We start from the raw sequence: 25,277 nt of genomic DNA on the forward strand, positions 1-25,277 counted from the left end.
TGAAATATGAATGCTGCAACCAAACAGAAGCTGCAACACTCTTGCGTTGCCCCCACCGGTTGTTAACCTCATGTAACCAGTGGGGTATGCAGCGCTGGTCTGGAGATATCAATTTCTTTTAGATTTCTCACCTCCCTTGGCCCATCAATAGTTGGTGTCTAGTAGTGGATAACCCAATTAAAGGGTTATTTCCCTCTCAGATATATCCACCGAATAAGCCATAAATGGCTAATAGATGTTGGCTCCACCTCTGTAGCCCCCCACAGCTGTCGAGATAAGGCTGTATCTCTAGTTAATATGAACATAGAAGTGGCTGTGCATGATAGGCTTTCTCCATTCACTTCTATGGAGGTTCAGAATAATACAAAGGGTTGTAGATGTGTTAATAAAGACTACAATGGAAGTCTAATAACAATACATGGGCACTGATTCCCTGTGGGCACCTGAGATCAGCCACTGAAGCTGTAGGGGGGCAGTGTTAGCTTATATATGCACATTTATATGGAGGGTGTTTGTACATATCCCTATGGACCTGTCCCACATCTATGGATTATTTTACATAAATGAACACTGTCCCATTGTGCAGCAAAGGTCTATACAATAAACTGTGTACACCACTGTCTAATGAGGATAATAGAACTGTACTGGTTATTGTATCATTATGGGATGTAATTGATGGCTGTCGTAGCGCAGTGTTTTAATAATTAATTTACTACATCTTTTTACAGAAAACCACATTGGCAGCACGGCATATACAGTAAAATGTTACATGCATATCACATCAAGTGAAAAATCCCCATGGAAATGCCTCTACTAAAGCACGCTGCTATAAAAAACACTCTGTAAAGTAAGTCCACACTGCAGCATGAATATAACGTGCAAGCTAGAAAACAGGTTTGGCCAAAAAATGTATCCATCAGATAGATGTCAACTGTATACTTTTATAATATAGATCTGGACAAGGGTATATATAGCATAGACAGGATTGGGTTTATTAAGGATTGCATTCATACGACAACCCTACAAGGGAACCTGTCACGTGAAAGAATGGCTATTGACCTGCAGATATGCAGTTAATCTGCAGGTTATTTGTCAAATTTATATAGAGGTCTCAAAAAGTCAGAAATCATAAAGGGATCTAATAATAAAATGTAACCTTTATTTATACAATGCTAAAAAGTCATAAATATGATCTAGGACATAAACAAAAACTGCACCCAAAACGTGAAAATATATGAAAGAAAAATATTATTTCTAAAACCAATTCAAATTGCTGTATGTGAACCTCTCTGATGACCCTCAAATGCTCCCATGAAGGGAGGAAAAAAAGCCCCATGTTTAGGAAGTTGGTGAAATGACGTTGAAGGGAAAGGATCTAGGCTGAGATCCTGGATCCATGGATGAATGGCCTATGGAGTTTGAAGATCGGTTGATCACTGGGCTGGATAAATGTGCTACAGTTGTGGAATCTGTCGTCTGGATTTGATGAACTTTCTTAAGGACTGTTGCTACTGGATACCTGTGTTTCTATCGTTTTATCTTGTCGTCTGGAGGAGCGAGGAATGTGAATACAAACTATACTGGTTGACGATACGAAATCTGTGAGCCAACCAAAAGTTGGGAAACAGTGAGTATCGCCTGGTACAAAGGCAGTTGAACTACCGCCCCAGGAAGGGTATCTTGTGCACTGGGGACAATGTATTTTGGCCATTTACCTAGAGTCGTAGTAAAACCTTTGATGTAAGTGTAGCACCCCGAGGGTTCGGCCGCTACAGGGGTATTGCACCTCAAACCAGAGGTGTGATATTCCACTCCCGGGTAAGGATGGAGTGTGGACCAGGACTCAGTAAGCTGCATGCACCACACACACCCCATTTCCGAGGGACAGCTCAACGGTGCTCCCACTAGACAGAAGTGCAGGCACGACAGCATCTGTCCCTGGCTGGAGTGGGGAGGGGGAGGAAAACCCAGTGGTGTAGGAGCAGATAGGGGTGGGTCTCTGGGCATAGGAAGGAGCCCATTGGTTGCTGGTCACCTGGGCTCATGGTCAGAGGGAGGTATAAAAGGTGGGCACCATCTTAGGTCTTGGTTCAGTTCAGTCTGTGAGGAGAGGTTGAGAGGAGAGCTGACAGGGAGCAGCAGCTCAGGCTGAGTGCTGCTCCAGAGGCAGGCCTAGAGAAAAGGCCAGGGCCTGAGAGGAGAAGGAGAAGTGGGCCTGGAGAAGAGGCCAAGGGAAGGAGGAGAAGACAGAACAGGAAGGAACAGAAAGGGAGAAGAAGAGACAGAGAAACAGAAGGGCTCAGGAACAAGAAGGTGGAAGGGACCCTAAGAACCCACGAGAATACAGGGTGAAGGGTCAGGCAGATTAAGGGTACCGGATCCCAAGTTGGTGGAGGAGAAACTACCCTCAGCCAAAGACCGGTCGTCGTGATGATTTATTGGTGCAACACCTCATCAAACCTGCTAGGAAGGCACCATATAGGACAGCGGAGGACGGGGCCCACGTTTAACCGCACAGGTCCGCGGCAGCTGGACAAAAGTGGGTCACTGGTGAGGCAGGCCAGAGAAAGGACAAAAGGGGGTCCTGAGCCATACTTCTGAACTGCCTGGGAGTTGACCGAGCCCCACACCTGGTGGACGCAGCACGGCTCGGGCGGTCACTACTGGTGCCGAAGTGACCCGGAGCACATGAACTGTGAGTAAAGACCCTGGACAGTAACTTGTTGTCTGTGTGCTCCTTTGCGCCTCCAGCACTACCGGTACTGGGACTCTCACCACCATCACTCCCACCATTCACTACACTGCCCTGGGGTCGCACTCTTCCCATGGGGAGTCACACCATCCCAGCTGCATATATCATCAGCCCCAGCGGACTGCCTTGCAGCGGCGGTTCCTAATAACCGCAATCCACGGGTGGCGTAGTCGGACATTATCTAAAGTACGGTAGAAGACTACCATTGGTCTGACCACCCTGAGCCGCGGGACCAGGCCGCCATTACTACTCCCAGCGTCTCCCTATTGCCCGGTTCCGCGTGCCCCACGGCCCAGGGGGCGAGTCATAAGAGATGAACTATTGTTGCATCGTTAACTTGTCTTAGTGATTATTGCAACCCACAACCTCAGATCTTCACATACAGGATTAGAAAAACATTATTGTTTTCTTTCAAAAGCAATATCACATCTGTCCATAGATTGTGACTGGCATTGGACTTCAGCTCTACTGAAATAAATGGAGCTGAGCTGCAATACCACACAGAACCTGTAGACAGGTTGTGGTGCTGTTTTTAGACAAAAAACACAAGTTTCAGATCATGGACAACACCTTTGAAGAGTTAGGCTGCGTGCTCACTATGTGTTTTTCAAGCGTTTTTGCCGCCAAATTTCCGCAGCGAAAACGCTTAAAAAAACGCTTGGTAATACCTGCCCCATGGTCCCCAATGATAATCCGCATGTGCTGTGCACATGCTGCGGAAATTTCCGCTGCGGATTATCATTGCGGAAAAATACGCAGCATGTCCATTAATTTTGCGGACACGCAGAGTAATTGCCGCCATTGACTTGCATTGAATCGCTTAATATCCGCATGACTACATGTGCACATGCGGATATTAAGCGATTCAATGTGCGGATGTTACCCGGGTCTGGAGAAGAGGGGACTCGGGTACCATAGAACGTCGCGTGACCTGTCACATGACTAAATGACGTCCTGAAAGGTCCTTTCACACCACCGCGAGCCGTACAAGAGACAGGACGCAGCGGAGAAATGACCGGGGGCCATCAGAAGGTGAGTATAATGTTTTTTTTATTTTTTACCATTGTTATTCTTTTTTTTAACTATTAACTTGGCCACACTATATAAATTCATGCCGGTTGCATGGATTTACATAGTGTGACCAAATTGTCAAGCACTTTTATAAGCAATGCTAATATCGCTTGGAAAAGCGCTTGATAACCCGCATGCAGAAATGCATGCAAAAACGCTTGACAAACGCTTCTACCTGGCAAGAAAAACGCATGTAAAATCCGCATCCTTTCTTCCTGCCAGGTAGATGCAGCATTTCTGTAGCATGGGCACTTAGCCTTATGCAGTACTTCTCTCTTTTGTCAGATATTCAGGTGTAAAGAAACACTGCTGTACTCCCAGGAATAGGATTCACATTTTTACAATAAGTTCCCAGGGTCCGCCCGTGGTGTAGAGCTCCAGAGACATTTTTTTCTCCATATTATTAATTAACGCTTACAATATTCTAAATCCAGATGTAGCAGCCACTAATAAGACAGCTGTAGTCCACTACTAGCGCACAGTGATGTGGTGCGCTCCACTATTAACATAGCACAGCATATGGCGGCTGCTATATCAGTACTCTAGAATATAAAAAATAATTTCCATATTCTAAATATACATGAGTGCAAATAATAATTATTTTATAGCACCAACATATTCCGCAGCAATTTACAATACTTGTAAAAACAATATCAGACATTACATCGTAACACATAATTCAACAAAAACTAAAAGGAGTGAGGGCCCTGCTCGCAAGAGCTTACAATCTATTAGAAAATAGCAGGATGAGCAAAAGGGGCTTGTATTGTATAGTCCAGTCGTCATTCTAATAAATAGGGGTATTCACATAACGCTTCATGAACCAGTCATCAGTCAGTACCTGTATAAGGACAGATACAAAGTGCTACTGAGTGCACGGATTGTTGAAAATAGATGACAGAAGGTACAAGATTCTAAGAATTTAAGAAGAGAGAACGGGCAATGATTAGATTAGTGAGGTACTGTGATAGGCTAGTCTAAAGAAATGTGGTTTTGGAGCACATTTAAAACTGTGGATACTGGGAATTAACCAGATTGTTTGGGGTAATGCATTTCAGAGAACTGGAGCAGCATGAGAGAAGATTTTGAGTGGGAGGTTTGGATTATAGAGCATGTCAGGATACAGTCATTAGCATAACAGAAAACGGAGATAGGGTGGTAGACAGAGGTGAGGGAGGAGATGCAGGGTGGTACAGAACTGTGGAGAGTGTTGTGGGTGATATTGATAAGTTTATATTGTACTCTTTAGCAGATGCAACCAGTGCAATGACTGAAACAGGGTGGAAGCATCGGTGTAACAGCTGGACAGAAATATGAGCCCCGCTGACGCATTTAGGATGGATTTGAGAGGAGAGTTTAGTAAAAGGGAGAATATTTAGTAGAGTTGCAGTAGTCCAGATGAGAATGAATCAGAGCAAGGGTTTGAGCATACGACCTATTATATCGGACGAGTGTTATCCTTGGTTTTCACGGATAGCCCTCGTATCCATGTTATTATATTGGGCTGTGCACTTGACCCAGTCATCCGAGGGAGAAAAAAAAATAAATTGGTGACATGTCATATTTTCATCCGAGTGTTGGATCAAAATTGGCAATGCAAGTCTATGGGTCCGTGGAAAACATCTAATCTCACTCGGTAGACATCCGAGTTCAGTCCGATGTCCACGGACTGCCATAAATCGAGAAGGGTGAACAATATATTTTTTCCCACCTCTTAATGTGACTGGAAAGCCTAAATGGCAGTGGATCAGGCCTTCCCTTGGCCTCCGGCAGCTTATCGGTACCCCACAATCGCTTTAGCAGTAACTTCTCCATTTAAATGCCGCTGTCAGAAATTGACAGCATAATCTAAATGGTTAACAGCTGCATTTGATGCTTAGCGCCGGCAATTGCTGTTTGAGACAGATGCCAGCTGTGTGACAGTCAGCGTTTACTGTGTGTGAACCAGGTACAGCTCCTGATCCCACTTCACACACTCGGTCCCATTCTAAGGCAGAATTTTTAGGCGGGCATCTCACAGGGCAATATTTTGCCACCCATTGAGATAAACTTCTGACCGTCACCTGAAACGAGATGCTAATCTGCAGTATATATATAGGACCAGCGACGGACAAATGATTGGTGCAACCTGTGCAGCTGCACAGGAGCCCAAATGATAAGGGGGCCATTACAACCTCCAAAGCAGCTTCTGTCAGGCACATTGAGCCATATACTTTTTTTGTGTTTGTGTGACAGTAATGGGGCATTGCCTCGCACCACTATCAGAGGAGAGATGGTCGCACATGTGCAACTCACTCTCTTGTCTGCTATGACCTATGGAATCTGATTGGGCAACTGCTAAACTTTTCCATGGCACTGGGTGTGACGAGTCACCCTAAGGGTGTGTGCACACATCATCATTTTCGGGTGGAAACTAGAATGTATTGGCTCCTTCCAGGTCCTGACTGCAGGACCTGGAAGGAGCCCATGCATTCTAGCGTCTTTACTAGTGAGCCAGCCAGAATGTATGGGCTGTAGTCAGGACCTGGAAGGAGCCCATACATTCTGGAAGATAGCAGAATCTATGGGGTCCTGTCAGATTTATATTATTGGAGGCAGCAGAATCTATGGGGTCCTGTCAGGTTTATATTATTGGAGGCAGTAGAATGCATGAGCTCCTGTCGGGTATATATTATTGGAGGCAGCAGAATGTATGGGCTCCTGTCAGGTATATATTATTGGAGGCAGCAGAATGTATGGGCTCCTGTCAGGTATATATTATTGGAGGCAGCAGAATGTATGGGCTCCTGTCAGGTATATATTATTGGAGACAGCAGGATGTATGGGCTCCTGTCGGGTATATATTATTGGAGGCAGCAGAATGTATGGGCTCCTGTTGGGTATATATTATTGGAGGCAGCAGAATGTATGGGCTTCTGTCAGGTATATATTATTGGAGGCCGCAGAATGTATGAGCTCCTGTCGGGTATATATTATTGGAGGCAGCAGAATGTATGGGCTCCTGTCACGTATATATTATTGGAGGCAGCAGAATGTATGGGCTCCTGTCAGGTATATATTATTGGAGGCAGCAGAATGTATGGGCTCCTGTCAGGTATATATTATTGGAGTAAAAACACAAGAGCAACTGAGTATACAGCATATAAAAAGAACCTTTATTAGTAAAGATAAAAGTGTACAGTATCATCACACCAATGAATGAATAAATACAAGGGAGGTAGTACAGAGCGACGGGGACATGTAGCAGCTAGTCATAGTTATACAAAAGGAAAGAGTATAAAAAATGAAAAGAAAGAAAAGAGGAGCAGTCCGAGATCACATGTGCAGGCAGTGGCAAGGGAGGGGATGCATCTATGACAAGGTCTCGAAGAAGACGTAATAATGGACATGTGTCCCATTATTCGCCCACGTCGGGGCAGAATAAATAGAGACCATAGTTCGTGATGCACTAACCCATCCGAGCCACAAGGGGGCACTAGATAAAATAGTATAAAGTAGATTCAAAGAAGAGGGAAGGGGAGGGAAAAGAAAACAGGGCAGCCCAAAAACATCATATGCATAAATAAACAGAGAGGGAGAGGCCTCTATAAGGAGAAAACATACATGAGATGGCAATGGATGTAAGTCCCATTATTCGCCCAAATGAGGGCATGGTGAATGAAGACTATAATAGAAAGATACACTCACCAATAAAAGCCACTAAGGGCCACTAAGAAAGGGGTCAGGGAGCACAGCAGGGGCAGCCCAAGATAAGACCAAACGAGCCTCGACGCACGTTTCGCAGAGAAGCTTTATCAAGAGGCATAGCACTGGAAGCACCAGCGTCTATTTAAATATCCCCCCAATAGGAGGAATCACCTGTGAGCGTTCAAACCGGAAGTAGATGGCCGCCAACCGGAAGGCGTAAGCGGCGCATGCGCGGGGATCGTCAAATCGTCCCGCCCCCAGAACGCCCGTCATGACATCGGCGCGAACCCGGAAGTGCTACATAGCAGTGTCCGGGGTAGCGCCGATACCATGGAGACAGACGCCTGGGAAGCCAGGACGACGAGTAGCCGCGGGCATGCGCACCGCCAGGTAAAGAGGCCCAGATGTATGAACCAGGATATAAATATACACATATCCACAGTGGTATCCACAACAATTATGAGCAATGTCATGCAGAGTGTATATAAATAAATGCATAGGTGGATACACAAGTAGACAGTATGCAGCATACATAGATAAATGGAGTACAGGAGTAAGTACATGAATATACAGTATACAGCATACATCAGTAAATATAATTCCAGCAAATTAAATGCATAAAATAATAAATGCGTATATAGAGAGAAAATGGGGGAATGGGGTTGTCCATAGCATTAAAGATGATCTGAGAGTAATATCCAAAGGTGTCAATGGTCCGTCCATTTCCTTAAATCCAGGTTTTATGCCCACAGGGGGGGGGGGTATCGCAAGGAGTGGGCTTCACAGAAAATATAAAATCCACAGAAAATAGAACTATCTGTACATAAAGGAAAAAATGAGAAAGAGTAAGAAACAATGAAAAACATCACAACATAAAAAAGACGTAAAGGGAGCTCACAACCATAAAGACATATGTGCAGAGGGGGCCACAGGAGAGCATATAGGCATAAGCATATAATCAGGAAAACAAAACCAGATGTGTTCCTGCATGTATTCAAGAAGAAGCTATAAAAGTTATCGCTCGGAACGGGGCACAGGACACGACCACCAGATCCTGGTTACAAAAAAGGTGAAAAGCCAAGATTTTCATTCAGGCCCCGCGGCGCCAGGGTGTTGAGGGTGATGATCCATCTCGCCTCCTTCTGGGCGAGGAGGCGTTTGGCATCACCACCCCGGGAGCCAAGACATACCTTATCGATCCCCCGTACTCTGAGTGAGCGGGGGTCACAGTTATGGACGGCCTTAAAATGCCGAGGCAATGTCTTGAGCTCACGGGGATCCGTGACAGTGCGGGCAGCGCCAATGTCCCGGACGTGTTCCCGAACTCTGATTCGAAGCTCCCTACTAGTCAGTCCAATGTAAATCAACTGGCAATCGCATGTGGCAAAATAAACCACATGTGTAGTACCACATGATATATAATGACGAATGTCAAAATGACGGGAGCCATCAGAGTTGGAGAAAGACGTACAGCGTAGGACATTGGCGCATGCAACGCAATGCCCACAGGGAAAAGAACCAACTGTGGGGCCGCGGGATCCAAAGAAATTAGGGCGCGGGGGGACGTAATGGCTCGAAACCAGAACGTCCCCCAGCGTCCTAGAACGTCGTGGCGTCATCTGAGGAGAGATACCAAGACAGTCCCGGAGGGAGGGCTCCGTGTGAAGAATACTCCAATGTCGGGAGAGGATCCGCCGCATAGCTCCCCACTCGTGGTTGAATGTGGATATGTAGCGGATCCTCTCAGACGTCACATGACTAGGCACCGGGAGGGGGTGAAGAAGATGGTCCCTGGATGTATTACGGGCCCTCCTATAGCCACGGCCGATGCATCGATTGCTATAACCACGTTGTTTAAAGCGATCAGCGAGATCTGCAGCCTGTTTTTCAAAATGAGAGTTGGTTGAGCAGATGCGCCTCATCCTGAGGAACTGACCGACCGGGACAGCTCTGATGGTGGAACCATCATGGGCCGAAGAGGCATGTATCAGGGAGTTTGTAGCTGTAGGCTTCCTATACACATCAGTCTGGACTCGACCATCCGGATCCACCACAAGGGTGATATCCAGAAAGTCGATCCTGGTAGAGTGACATGTATAGGTAAGTTTGATAGAATACATATTAGAATTCAATCTTGTCATGAAATCGTCGAGCTCCTCCACCGTCCCAAGCCAAAAGAAAAGAATGTCATCTATATATCTAATCCATGACACGACCTGGTCTGCGCCCCGCACTGCCTCATCACCAAAAATCTCCCTCTCCCAGGACCCCAGGAAGAGGTTGGCATATGAGGGAGCGCAGGCCGCACCCATGGCCGTGCCACGTCTCTGAAGATACATCGTGTCATTAAAAAGAAAATAGTTGTGGCAGAGGACGAAGTGGAGGAGTTCAAGGATAAACTCCCTGGAAGGTTGGTCCAGGTCCGAGCCCCCCAGGAAAAGGCGCACCGCAGACAGGCCCAGGTCATGGCTGATGCAGGTGTACAGACTCTCGACGTCGGCCGTGACCATAAGGGTACCATCGGTGACAAGGGCGCCATCAACCCGAGTAAGGACGTCCGTCGTGTCTTTGACATAGGAAGGAAGGGTGCTCACAAGTGGGCGAAGATGATGATCGATATATTTGCAGATGGGGCCACATAGCCCATCAATTCCTGACACGATCGGACGACCCGGTGGGTTGAGGGCGTCCTTGTGAATTTTGGGCAAAAGATAGAAGGTCGCTGTCCTAGGGAAGCGAACCGTCAGTGCCTCCACCGTACGCTTGTCGATGATACCAATATCACAGGCCCGTCCAAGGATACCCTGAAGTGTGGCAGAGAAGGAGGCCGTAGGATTATATGCCAACTTCATGTAAGTATGGGTGTCTCTTAGTTGGCGCCGTGCCTCTTTCTCGTACATGGAGCAGGGCCAAAGGACGATGTTCCCTCCCTTGTCAGCCGGCTTGATAACAATGTCCGACAGAGATCGTAATTGATGAAGTGCAGTGCGTTGTTGAAACGTGAGGTTGTCACGGCATCTCCACGTAGGGAGGTGCCGTAACTCCTCAGTCACCAGGCGAACAAAGATCTCGATTGCCGGGCTTAAGGACAGGGGAGGGAACCTCGTTGATCTAGGATATCGACATTGCAAACGTGTACCTAAATTGGATGGCTCCTCCTGCTCCAAAAGTAGATCATCAAGGCAGCGTAGGGCCTCCCTCTCTGTCACAGTCAGGGAAGTTCCCTCACCAGGTGCTCTAGAATGTAATTTGTGTAGAATTAGTTTCCGGGCAAACAGGTGGAGGTCCTTGAGGGCAGTAAAGAAATCAAAAGCATTAGTAGGTGAAAAAGAAAGGCCCAAACTCAGGACCTCCATCTGTGCCCGAGACAAAACATGTGACGATAGATTAATGACACGGAGCCCTCCCCCAGACTCACTAACCTGGTAAGGTGTAGTAGGTTTCCTCCTATTGAAGGGTCGCGTTTTGATCCTTGAAATATGCTGGGCCTCAGAGACTCGTCGAGTTGTTGAATTGTCAGAGGATGGCTGTTCATTTGTAGAAGCCGTTGAGGCAAGTGAGGAGGACCTGCAGCGCGAGAGGCGGTCATTATACGATCTACCTCGAGATCTGTCTAGAGCCATCCGCCACCTATATACACTCTTTGATTGTTTGTCCTGTATATCACGTTGTAATTTTTTGAGTTTGTTGGCGTGAATATCTTTGACCCATCTCTGGCACTCCAGGTCCATCTCGTCATCCAGCTGTTTCAATTTAATAGGATCTAGTTCTTTTTTAATTTGCGTTTGAATTGACTCTATCTCCTTTTCCATTGTATCAAGAGATGAGTCATTCAGATCCTTCAACAGGCTCAAAAAGCCAAGGGAGCAAGTATTAGCTAAATCCTCCCATTTATCTTTAAAAGTCTCGTCCTCAATAGGAAAAGAGGGGAAGATCTGCACCCGCAAACCGCGTGGGATCAGGGCCCTCTCAATATATTTATTTAGGAAGGCCCTGTTCCACCAGGTGCGTGTCCTGCGCCTCAAGAGCGATTTGAATTTAGCAATGCTGTCCCGTAGCCCCTGCTGCATCACCAAGCCCCCTGCCGCTTGGTCTGCACCGTCACCCGATATTTCATTAAGTTGAGCGAGCCAGGTATCGTCCCGCGCTCGAAAGTCCATCTTTGGCCTATAACAAACTGTGAGAACACAGAGATAAGTAATAGAAAACACTTCGGCCAACATAAAAAAATGATCACGAGTAGGGGGTGTGGAGGAACCACAACTCACACCCCATAGTCGTGAAGAGAAAATTGCTTAACTCAAAAAATAGATGTAAAAACACAAGAGCAACTGAGTATACAGCATATAAAAAGAACCTTTATTAGTAAAGATAAAAGTGTACAGTATCATCACACCAATGAATGAATAAATACAAGGGAGGTAGTACAGAGCGACGGGGACATGTAGCAGCTAGTCATAGTTATACAAAAGGAAAGAGTATAAAAAATGAAAAGAAAGAAAAGAGGAGCAGTCCGAGATCACATGTGCAGGCAGTGGCAAGGGAGGGGATGCATCTATGACAAGGTCTCGAAGAAGACGTAATAATGGACATGTGTCCCATTATTCGCCCACGTCGGGGCAGAATAAATAGAGACCATAGTTCGTGATGCACTAACCCATCCGAGCCACAAGGGGGCACTAGATAAAATAGTATAAAGTAGATTCAAAGAAGAGGGAAGGGGAGGGAAAAGAAAAGAAAAGAAAACAGGGCAGCCCAAAAACATCATATGCATAAATAAACAGAGAGGGAGAGGCCTCTATAAGGAGAAAACATACATGAGATGGCAATGGATGTAAGTCCCATTATTCGCCCAAATGAGGGCATGGTGAATGAAGACTATAATAGAAAGATACACTCACCAATAAAAGCCACTAAGGGCCACTAAGAAAGGGGTCAGGGAGCACAGCAGGGGCAGCCCAAGATAAGACCAAACGAGCCTCGACGCACGTTTCGCAGAGAAGCTTTATCAAGAGGCATAGCACTGGAAGCACCAGCGTCTATTTAAATATCCCCCCAATAGGAGGAATCACCTGTGAGCGTTCAAACCGGAAGTAGATGGCCGCCAACCGGAAGGCGTAAGCGGCGCATGCGCGGGGATCGTCAAATCGTCCCGCCCCCAGAACGCCCGTCATGACATCGGCGCGAACCCGGAAGTGCTACATAGCAGTGTCCGGGGTAGCGCCGATACCATGGAGACAGACGCCTGGGAAGCCAGGACGACGAGTAGCCGCGGGCATGCGCACCGCCAGGTAAAGAGGCCCAGATGTATGAACCAGGATATAAATATACACATATCCACAGTGGTATCCACAACAATTATGAGCAATGTCATGCAGAGTGTATATAAATAAATGCATAGGTGGATACACAAGTAGACAGTATGCAGCATACATAGATAAATGGAGTACAGGAGTAAGTACATGAATATACAGTATACAGCATACATCAGTAAATATAATTCCAGCAAATTAAATGCATAAAATAATAAATGCGTATATAGAGAGAAAATGGGGGAATGGGGTTGTCCATAGCATTAAAGATGATCTGAGAGTAATATCCAAAGGTGTCAATGGTCCGTCCATTTCCTTAAATCCAGGTTTTATGCCCACAGGGGGGGGGGGGTATCGCAAGGAGTGGGCTTCACAGAAAATATAAAATCCACAGAAAATAGAACTATCTGTACATAAAGGAAAAAATGAGAAAGAGTAAGAAACAATGAAAAACATCACAACATAAAAAAGACGTAAAGGGAGCTCACAACCATAAAGACATATGTGCAGAGGGGGCCACAGGAGAGCATATAGGCATAAGCATATAATCAGGAAAACAAAACCAGATGTGTTCCTGCATGTATTCAAGAAGAAGCTATAAAAGTTATCGCTCGGAACGGGGCACAGGACACGACCACCAGATCCTGGTTACAAAAAAGGTGAAAAGCCAAGATTTTCATTCAGGCCCCGCGGCGCCAGGGTGTTGAGGGTGATGATCCATCTCGCCTCCTTCTGGGCGAGGAGGCGTTTGGCATCACCACCCCGGGAGCCAAGACATACCTTATCGATCCCCCGTACTCTGAGTGAGCGGGGGTCACAGTTATGGACGGCCTTAAAATGCCGAGGCAATGTCTTGAGCTCACGGGGATCCGTGACAGTGCGGGCAGCGCCAATGTCCCGGACGTGTTCCCGAACTCTGATTCGAAGCTCCCTACTAGTCAGTCCAATGTAAATCAACTGGCAATCGCATGTGGCAAAATAAACCACATGTGTAGTACCACACGATATATAATGACGAATGTCAAAATGACGGGAGCCATCAGAGTTGGAGAAAGACGTACAGCGTAGGACATTGGCGCATGCAACGCAATGCCCACAGGGAAAAGAACCAACTGTGGGGCCGCGGGATCCAAAGAAATTAGGGCGCGGGGGGACGTAATGGCTCGAAACCAGAACGTCCCCCAGCGTCCTAGAACGTCGTGGCGTCATCTGAGGAGAGATACCAAGACAGTCCCGGAGGGAGGGCTCCGTGTGAAGAATACTCCAATGTCGGGAGAGGATCCGCCGCATAGCTCCCCACTCGTGGTTGAATGTGGATATGTAGCGGATCCTCTCAGACGTCACATGACTAGGCACCGGGAGGGGGTGAAGAAGATGGTCCCTGGATGTATTACGGGCCCTCCTATAGCCACGGCCGATGCATCGATTGCTATAACCACGTTGTTTAAAGCGATCAGCGAGATCTGCAGCCTGTTTTTCAAAATGAGAGTTGGTTGAGCAGATGCGCCTCATCCTGAGGAACTGACCGACCGGGACAGCTCTGATGGTGGAACCATCATGGGCCGAAGAGGCATGTATCAGGGAGTTTGTAGCTGTAGGCTTCCTATACACATCAGTCTGGACTCGACCATCCGGATCCACCACAAGGGTGATATCCAGAAAGTCGATCCTGGTAGAGTGACATGTATAGGTAAGTTTGATAGAATACATATTAGAATTCAATCTTGTCATGAAATCGTCGAGCTCCTCCACCGTCCCAAGCCAAAAGAAAAGAATGTCATCTATATATCTAATCCATGACACGACCTGGTCTGCGCCCCGCACTGCCTCATCACCAAAAATCTCCCTCTCCCAGGACCCCAGGAAGAGGTTGGCATATGAGGGAGCGCAGGCCGCACCCATGGCCGTGCCACGTCTCTGAAGATACATCGTGTCATTAAAAAGAAAATAGTTGTGGCAGAGGACGAAGTGGAGGAGTTCAAGGATAAACTCCCTGGAAGGTTGGTCCAGGTCCGAGCCCCCCAGGAAAAGGCGCACCGCAGACAGGCCCAGGTCATGGCTGATGCAGGTGTACAGACTCTCGACGTCGGCCGTGACCATAAGGGTACCATCGGTGACAAGGGCGCCATCAACCCGAGTAAGGACGTCCGTCGTGTCTTTGACATAGGAAGGAAGGGTGCTCACAAGTGGGCGAAGATGATGATCGATATATTTGCAGATGGGGCCACATAGCCCATCAATTCCTGACACGATCGGACGACCCGGTGGGTTGAGGGCGTCCTTGTGAATTTTGGGCAAAAGATAGAAGGTCGCTGTCCTAGGGAAGCGAACCGTCAGTGCCTCCACCGTACGCTTGTCGATGATACCAATATCACAGGCCCGTCCAAGGATACCCTGAAGTGTGGCAGAGAAGGAGGCCGTAGGATTATATGCCAACTTCATGTAAGTATGGGTGTCTCTTAGTTGGCGCCGTGCCTCTTTCTCGTACATGGAGCAGGGCCAAAGGACGATGTTCCCTCCCTTGTCAGCCGGCTTGATAACAATGTCCGACAGAGATCGTAATTGATGAAGTGCAGTGCGTTGTTGAAACGTGAGGTTGTCACGGCATCTCCACGTAGGGAGGTGCCGTAACTCCTCAGTCACCAGGCGAACAAAGATCTCGATTGCCGGGCTTAAGGACAGGGGAGGGAACCTCGTTGATCTAGGATATCGACATTGCAAACGTGTACCTAAATTGGATGGCTCCTCCTGCTCCAAAAGTAGATCATCAAGGCAGCGTAGGGCCTCCCTCTCTGTCACAGTCAGGGAAGTTCCCTCACCAGGTGCTCTAGAATGTAATTTGTGTAGAATTAGTTTCCGGGCAAACAGGTGGAGGTCCTTGAGGGCAGTAAAGAAATCAAAAGCATTAGTAGGTGAAAAAGAAAGGCCCAAACTCAGGACCTCCATCTGTGCCCGAGACAAAACATGTGACGATAGATTAATGACACGGAGCCCTCCCCCAGACTCACTAACCTGGTAAGGTGTAGTAGGTTTCCTCCTATTGAAGGGTCGCGTTTTGATCCTTGAAATATGCTGGGCCTCAGAGACTCGTCGAGTTGTTGAATTGTCAGAGGATGGCTGTTCATTTGTAGAAGCCGTTGAGGCAAGTGAGGAGGACCTGGAGCGCGAGAGGCGGTCATTATACGATCTACCTCGAGATCTGTCTAGAGCCATCCGCCACCTATATACACTCTTTGATTGTTTGTCCTGTATATCACGTTGTAATTTTTTGAGTTTGTTGGCGTGAATATCTTTGACCCATCTCTGGCACTCCAGGTCCATCTCGTCATCCAGCTGTTTCAATTTAATAGGATCTAGTTCTTTTTTAATTTGCGTTTGAATTGACTCTATCTCCTTTTCCATTGTATCAAGAGATGAGTCATTCAGATCCTTCAACAGGCTCAAAAAGCCAAGGGAGCAAGTATTAGCTAAATCCTCCCATTTATCTTTAAAAGTCTCGTCCTCAATAGGAAAAGAGGGGAAGATCTGCACCCGCAAACCGCGTGGGATCAGGGCCCTCTCAATATATTTATTTAGGAAGGCCCTGTTCCACCAGGTGCGTGTCCTGCGCCTCAAGAGCGATTTGAATTTAGCAATGCTGTCCCGTAGCCCCTGCTGCATCACCAAGCCCCCTGCCGCTTGGTCTGCACCGTCACCCGATATTTCATTAAGTTGAGCGAGCCAGGTATCGTCCCGCGCTCGAAAGTCCATCTTTGGCCTATAACAAACTGTGAGAACACAGAGATAAGTAATAGAAAACACTTCGGCCAACATAAAAAAATGATCACGAGTAGGGGGTGTGGAGGAACCACAACTCACACCCCATAGTCGTGAAGAGAAAATTGCTTAACTCAAAAAATAGATGTAAAAACACAAGAGCAACTGAGTATACAGCATATAAAAAGAACCTTTATTAGTAAAGATAAAAGTGTACAGTATCATCACACCAATGAATGAATAAATACAAGGGAGGTAGTACAGAGCGACGGGGACATGTAGCAGCTAGTCATAGTTATACAAAAGGAAAGAGTATAAAAAATGAAAAGAAAGAAAAGAGGAGCAGTCCGAGATCACATGTGCAGGCAGTGGCAAGGGAGGGGATGCATCTATGACAAGGTCTCGAAGAAGACGTAATAATGGACATGTGTCCCATTATTCGCCCACGTCGGGGCAGAATAAATAGAGACCATAGTTCGTGATGCACTAACCCATCCGAGCCACAAGGGGGCACTAGATAAAATAGTATAAAGTAGATTCAAAGAAGAGGGAAGGGGAGGGAAAAGAAAAGAAAAGAAAACAGGGCAGCCCAAAAACATCATATGCATAAATAAACAGAGAGGGAGAGGCCTCTATAAGGAGAAAACATACATGAGATGGCAATGGATGTAAGTCCCATTATTCGCCCAAATGAGGGCATGGTGAATGAAGACTATAATAGAAAGATACACTCACCAATAAAAGCCACTAAGGGCCACTAAGAAAGGGGTCAGGGAGCACAGCAGGGGCAGCCCAAGATAAGACCAAACGAGCCTCGACGCACGTTTCGCAGAGAAGCTTTATCAAGAGGCATAGCACTGGAAGCACCAGCGTCTATTTAAATATCCCCCCAATAGGAGGAATCACCTGTGAGCGTTCAAACCGGAAGTAGATGGCCGCCAACCGGAAGGCGTAAGCGGCGCATGCGCGGGGATCGTCAAATCGTCCCGCCCCCAGAACGCCCGTCATGACATCGGCGCGAACCCGGAAGTGCTACATAGCAGTGTCCGGGGTAGCGCCGATACCATGGAGACAGACGCCTGGGAAGCCAGGACGACGAGTAGCCGCGGGCATGCGCACCGCCAGGTAAAGAGGCCCAGATGTATGAACCAGGATATAAATATACACATATCCACAGTGGTATCCACAACAATTATGAGCAATGTCATGCAGAGTGTATATAAATAAATGCATAGGTGGATACACAAGTAGACAGTATGCAGCATACATAGATAAATGGAGTACAGGAGTAAGTACATGAATATACAGTATACAGCATACATCAGTAAATATAATTCCAGCAAATTAAATGCATAAAATAATAAATGCGTATATAGAGAGAAAATGGGGGAATGGGGTTGTCCATAGCATTAAAGATGATCTGAGAGTAATATCCAAAGGTGTCAATGGTCCGTCCATTTCCTTAAATCCAGGTTTTATGCCCACAGGGGGGGGGGGGTATCGCAAGGAGTGGGCTTCACAGAAAATACAAAATCCACAGAAAATAGAACTATCTGTACATAAAGGAAAAAATGAGAAAGAGTAAGAAACAATGAAAAACATCACAACATAAAAAAGACGTAAAGGGAGCTCACAACCATAAAGACATATGTGCAGAGGGGGCCACAGGAGAGCATATAGGCATAAGCATATAATCAGGAAAACAAAACCAGATGTGTTCCTGCATGTATTCAAGAAGAAGCTATAAAAGTTATCGCTCGGAACGGGGCACAGGACACGACCACCAGATCCTGGTTACAAAAAAGGTGAAAAGCCAAGATTTTCATTCAGGCCCCGCGGCGCCAGGGTGTTGAGGGTGATGATCCATCTCGCCTCCTTCTGGGCGAGGAGGCGTTTGGCATCACCACCCCGGGAGCCAAGACATACCTTATCGATCCCCCGTACTCTGAGTGAGCGGGGGTCACAGTTATGGACGGCCTTAAAATGCCGAGGCAATGTCTTGAGCTCACGGGGATCCGTGACAGTGCGGGCAGCGCCAATGTCCCGGACGTGTTCCCGAACTCTGATTCGAAGCTCCCTACTAGTCAGTCCAATGTAAATCAACTGGCAATCGCATGTGGCAAAATAAACCACATGTGTAGTACCACACGATATATAATGACGAATGTCAAAATGACGGGAGCCATCAGAGTTGGAGAAAGACGTACAGCGTAGGACATTGGCGCATGCAACGCAATGCCCACAGGGAAAAGAACCAACTTTTTTATGTTGTGATGTTTTTCATTGTTTCTTACTCTTTCTCATTTTTTCCTTTATGTACAGATAGTTCTATTTTCTGTGGATTTTATATTTTCTGTGAAGCCCACTCCTTGCGATACCCCCCCCCCCCCTGTGGGCATAAAACCTGGATTTAAGGAAATGGACGGACCATTGACACCTTTGGATATTACTCTCAGATCATCTTTAATGCTATGGACAACCCCATTCCCCCATTTTCTCTCTATATACGCATTTATTATTTTATGCATTTAATTTGCTGGAATTATATTTACTGATGTATGCTGTATACTGTATATTCATGTACTTACTCCTGTACTCCATTTATCTATGTATGCTGCATACTGTCTACTTGTGTATCCACCTATGCATTTATTTATATACACTCTGCATGACATTGCTCATAATTGTTGTGGATACCACTGTGGATATGTGTATATTTATATCCTGGTTCATACATCTGGGCCTCTTTACCTGGCGGTGCGCATGCCCGCGGCTACTCGTCGTCCTGGCTTCCCAGGCGTCTGTCTCCATGGTATCGGCGCTACCCCGGACACTGCTATGTAGCACTTCCGGGTTCGCGCCGATGTCATGACGGGCGTTCTGGGGGCGGGACGATTTGACGATCCCCGCGCATGCGCCGCTTACGCCTTCCGGTTGGCGGCCATCTACTTCCGGTTTGAACGCTCACAGGTGATTCCTCCTATTGGGGGGATATTTAAATAGACGCTGGTGCTTCCAGTGCTATGCCTCTTGATAAAGCTTCTCTGCGAAACGTGCGTCGAGGCTCGTTTGGTCTTATCTTGGGCTGCCCCTGCTGTGCTCCCTGACCCCTTTCTTAGTGGCCCTTAGTGGCTTTTATTGGTGAGTGTATCTTTCTATTATAGTCTTCATTCACCATGCCCTCATTTGGGCGAATAATGGGACTTACATCCATTGCCATCTCATGTATGTTTTCTCCTTATAGAGGCCTCTCCCTCTCTGTTTATTTATGCATATGATGTTTTTGGGCTGCCCTGTTTTCTTTTCCCTCCCCTTCCCTCTTCTTTGAATCTACTTTATACTATTTTATCTAGTGCCCCCTTGTGGCTCGGATGGGTTAGTGCATCACGAACTATGGTCTCTATTTATTCTGCCCCGACGTGGGCGAATAATGGGACACATGTCCATTATTACGTCTTCTTCGAGACCTTGTCATAGATGCATCCCCTCCCTTGCCACTGCCTGCACATGTGATCTCGGACTGCTCCTCTTTTCTTTCTTTTCATTTTTTATACTCTTTCCTTTTGTATAACTATGACTAGCTGCTACATGTCCCCGTCGCTCTGTACTACCTCCCTTGTATTTATTCATTCATTGGTGTGATGATACTGTACACTTTTATCTTTACTAATAAAGGTTCTTTTTATATGCTGTATACTCAGTTGCTCTTGTGTTTTTACATCTATTTTTTGAGTTAAGCAATTTTCTCTTCACGACTATGGGGTGTGAGTTGTGGTTCCTCCACACCCCCTACTCGTGATCATTTTTTTATGTTGGCCGAAGTGTTTTCTATATATTATTGGAGGCAGCAGAATGTATGGGCTCCTGTCAGGTATATATTATTGGAGACAGCAGGATGTATGGGCTCCTGTCGGGTATATATTATTGGAGGCAGCAGAATGTATGGGCTCCTGTTGGGTATATATTATTGGAGGCAGCAGAATGTATGGGCTTCTGTCAGGTATATATTATTGGAGGCCGCAGAATGTATGAGCTCCTGTCGGGTATATATTATTGGAGGCAGCAGAATGTATGGGCTCCTGTCACGTATATATTATTGGAGGCAGGAGAATGTATGGGCTCCTGTCAGGTATATATTATTGGAGGCAGCAGAATGTATGGGCTCCTGTCTGGTTTATATTATTGGAGGCAGCAGAATGTATGGGCTCCTGTTGGGTATATATTATTGGAGGCAGCAGAATGTATGGGCTTCTGTCAGGTATATATTATTGGAGGCAGCAGAATGTATGAGCTCCTGTCGGGTATATATTATTGGAGGCAGCAGAATGTATGCGCTCCTGTCACGTATATATTATTGGAGGCAGGAGAATGTATGGGCTCCTGTCAGGTATATATTATTGAAGGCAGCAGAATGTATGGGCTCCTGTCGGGTATGTATTATTGGAGGCAGCAGAATGAATGGGCTCCTGTTAGGTATATATTATTGGAGGCTGCAGAATGTATGGGCTCCTGTCGGGTATATATTATTGGAGGCAGCAGAATGTATGGGCTCCTGTCAGGTATATATTATTGGAGGCAGGAGAATCTGTAGGCTCCTACCAAGTATATATTCTTGGAGGCAGCAGAATGTATGGGCTCCTACCATGTCCTGACTACAGCCCATATGTGGCGTCCTGCTACGCCTAGGTGCCACACAACCCAGTTGGGTGCATGGATTGACTTCTCCACAAGAGGCCCTCACTACATTCATACACTTCCACCCTTCCACCTCACACCAGCTGAGGGAGCCCATTAGGGACATATACATAGGGAAGGTGAAGCCAGGAGCTGAGTTCGGAGTTGTGAGAGAGTGTGCTGGCACTTAGACCAGTGAAGAGGCAGCACGCTGGCTGCTGTGCTTAGGCGAGCCAAGGCCTACGGCACGAATGAGGAGTTAGGGCCCCGAGTGTGGCTGACGGCAAAGAGAAAAGTAGAGAGGAGTTGAGGGGGCAGAGGAGCGTACCAGGCTCACCCCGAAATATATACCGGACATCGGGTCCGCGCCTTCCGGGTTCCTTCATACCCAGTAGGGATCACCGGACACCTGGAGGACTACAAGTCCCAGGTCGATCAACGCTGACTACAGCACCAGGGCTAGGAGTCACGGAGGCCCCAGTGTCCAGGGAGAGTGATCTCCAAGAGAAGGCCCTACCACCAGGTCAGCAGGTGCAAGAGAGAGAGACAGTAATTAAGCCATGCCCTGCTCCAGGCAGGTCAGAAGCTTAGCAAGTGGAAGCGACGGATCAGGAGGCCCTATACCCGCTCACTGGGGAGAGTCCAGAAATGCACCCTGCCTACCGAGTACCCTGGACCATACCACACCGACACCAGTAAAGGTACCGAAGCGCACCCCCGTGTGAGTGTCTGTCATTTCTTCCTGAACCGCCCTGGCTGTCTCTCCCCTGCACTGCTAAACATTACCCCCCACGCTGCCCTGAGGCCCGCACCACCTGTGGGGAGCCGTTCCATCATAAGCTGCCCTAACATCTGCCTCAGAGGACTTCTCCGCAGCGGCGGCTCCCTTTAGCCGCAATCCACAGGTGGCGTCACAAACTCTTATAATCCCCTGTAAATATTTCCCCTTTTGTTGACCTCCCTGGGCCACGGACCGGGACAGCCACCATAATATCCCCCGCAAGCATCCATAGGCCCGGCTGCTGAGTACTCCACGGCTCTGGGGCCCTGAAACAGGTTAGTCCAGCCAGCATGCAAGATAAAAATAAAATGCTGACGGAACAGTTCATCCGGGGGTTGAGGTCCCAGGAGGAGAGCAGAACTGTACGGTGGTGGGCCTTAGATCATCCAGATGCCAACTTTGACACCCTTAAGGACATGGCTATAAAGGGTCTGCAGTCCGTGGAAACAACAGATACTGCTATCCAGCGCTACCAGGGTGGGGCCACCCCAGTGCCCACAGCGCCCACTGCTCCTTCATTAACGGCTGAAACAAAAATGCAAACAGTGCCTCGTAGCGAGCTGGACAGACTACGCTCTGAAGTGCGCCAGTTAAGTAAAACCCTGGCCACTGTCCTGAGCACCCTGCAGCTACAGACGGAGCCTGAGCCGGAAGGAAGGATCCTACTGGCCGACAGCCCTGAAGATGTCCCCTGGATGAGGAGAAGAAGGAGGACAAAGCCACCCCGTAGGAGAACAACGTCACCCCGGAGGAGGACAACACCACCCCGTGGGAGGACCAACGACCAACGTCGCCCTACAGGAGACTTCATCTGCTACCGCTGCCACAAGGCAGGTCGCAGAGCGCAGAACTGTCCTTTAAACGAGCAAACCCTGGGGCCGAGGGCCGACACCCAGGAGTAAATCAACCAGGCCTATGAAACTGGTACCATCGGTTCGTGTGAGGAAGACCTTTCCTGTCCATTGTGCTGGATGGCATTGCGACACCTGCCCTGCTGGACACCGGCTCGCAGGTAACCATCATACCTGATGTCCTCTACAAAAGGTACTGGTCTGTAGATGAACTCCAGCCACCAGCCCGAACCTCTCTGTGTATCCCTCTAACGGCCTTTCTCTTAACCTAGTAGGGTTTAAGGATGTGACAGTGAAGGTGGGGAGAGCGGAACTAAAAGACCAAGGACTGATTGTAGTGGAGTCTAATCCTGGTGATACAGACTTGTATATGATACTTGGTACAAATATTGTTGGTAACTGGGAGAAGTGTTGTTTTTGCTCCAACAGATTGCTGACACTGCCAAACCAGGGCAGAGGAAGGTGCTCCAGAGAGAGATACGAGCCCTCCTGTACCAGCAACAGGTAAAGCTAACAGGTGGTGAGATCGGTAATGTACGGGTGACAGACCCGATACCCATTGTGATTCCCCCGATGAGTGAAATGCTGATTTGGTGTAGGGCAGCAATAGGTCTCAAGGACAGAACTACCAGGCGGTAGTGGAGCCCATTGGCTCAGAGCACAAACCTACACTCTTAACTGCCAGAGGGGTGGTTGATGCACGCAATGGGAGGGTACCCGTACGTCTCCTAAATTGTGGGGAGGACGAAGTTAAATTACCAAGATACGCCACTGTTGCCCGGTTGTATACTGTGAATGATGATGCCATACACACAGTATAGTTCTTGACCTCATCAGACACTGTGGAGGACAATGACTCCGAAACCCAGGTGGAGGATTGGTGTCAACAGCTCCATATTGGGACTGACGCCACTCCTGTCCATCAAAAACAAGGTGTACACAGGGTGGTCCAGGAATACGAACAGGTATTCAGCAAACACCCACTTGATTTTGGGAGGATTAAAGGGGTACAACACCATATACCCACAGGTGACCATCCACCCATCAAAGAACGTTACAGACCCATACCACCAGCACACTACCAAAAAGAGAAGGAAATGTTGCATGATATGAAGAGAGCAGGGGTAATAAGAGATAGTTGTAGCCCTTGGGCAGCTCCCCTGGTCCTGGTCAGGAAAAAGGATGGAAGCATGAGGATGTGTGTAGATTACAGACAGGTAAATCGCATAACACATAAAGATGCATACCCTTTACCCCATATAGAGGAATCCCTGGCTGCACTAAAGTCTGCAAATTACTTTTCTACCCTTGACCTCACTAGTGGGTACTGGCAAGTAGCAGTTGCTGAGGAGGACCGGGAGAAGACGGCCTTCACTACCCCGATGGGACTCTGCGAGTTCAACAGCATGCCGTTCGGACTCTGCAATGCCCCTGGAACGTTCCAGAGATTGATGGAGTGCTGTTTGGGACACCGTAACTTCGAGACCGTGCTGCTATACCTGGATGACGTAATAGTTTACTCCAAGACTTATGAGGACCATTTGAAGCACCTGGCGGAGGTATTTGAAGCATTGTCCGGTATGGGATGAAATTGAAACCTTCCAAGTGCCACCTGCTTAAACAGAAGGTTCAGTAGCTGGGGCACATCGTCAGTCCAGAAGGCGTAGCACCAGACCCGGATAAGGTCACAGCCATCCAGAAATGGCCAGAACCGAAGAATCTCAAGGAGGTACATCAGTTACTGGGACTGGTCGGGTACTACCGGAGATTTGTAAAGGACTACACCAAGAAGGCAGTGCCTTTGCAAGATTTCCTGGTAGGACAGTCCAACAGAGGCAAAATCCCCCTTCCAGTGGGGTAAAGAACAGGCTGAGTCCTTTGCAGTGATGAAAGAGATCCTGACTGGCAAACAAATCCTGGCCTACCCTGACTACAGCCAACCTTTCCTGCTGTACACTGATGCCAGCAACGAGAGACTAGGAGCTGTGTTAAGCCAGAAGCAGTATGGCAAAAGGAAGGTGATAGCCTATGCCAGCAGGAAGCTTCGTCCTACCGAGAGGAATCCAGAAAACTATAGCTCCTTCAAGTTGGAGCTCCTGGCCTTGGTCTGGGCCATCACTGAACGATTCAAGCACTACCTGGCCTCCACTAAGTTCACGGCCTATACTGACAACAACCCCTTGACGCATCTAGAGACAGCCAATTTGGGAGCAATGGAACAGCGTTGGATGGCCAGACTGTCAAACTATCAGTTCACCATCAAATACCGGACAGGCCACAAGAACGCCAACGACAATGCCCTGTCCAGAATGCCTCACCAGTCGGACAATGAAGAAGAAGTGGATGACCTGGAGGAGATTGAGCTACCTGCCTTCCACAGAAATGGGATGGTA

At 47.6% G+C, this 25,277-nt stretch overlaps 1 long non-coding RNA gene across 1 annotated transcript in view; it reads left to right on the plus strand.

Moving 5' to 3' along the window:
- Positions 1-779: 779 nt before the first annotated feature.
- LOC141271157 (uncharacterized) overlaps positions 780-25,277 on the plus strand; it is a 40,740-nt gene continuing 16,242 nt past the window's right edge. Inside the window, exon 1 of the long non-coding RNA XR_012321849.1 lies at positions 780-847. This is a non-coding gene — a long non-coding RNA (uncharacterized lncRNA). The remainder of the gene's footprint in view (positions 848-25,277) is intronic.

This window comes from Phyllobates terribilis, unplaced genomic scaffold, assembly GCF_046119375.1.
Source record: "Phyllobates terribilis strain yellow unplaced genomic scaffold, ASM4611937v1 Scaffold_5__5_contigs__length_657084704, whole genome shotgun sequence".
NCBI classification, from domain to species: Eukaryota; Metazoa; Chordata; class Amphibia; order Anura; family Dendrobatidae; genus Phyllobates; species Phyllobates terribilis.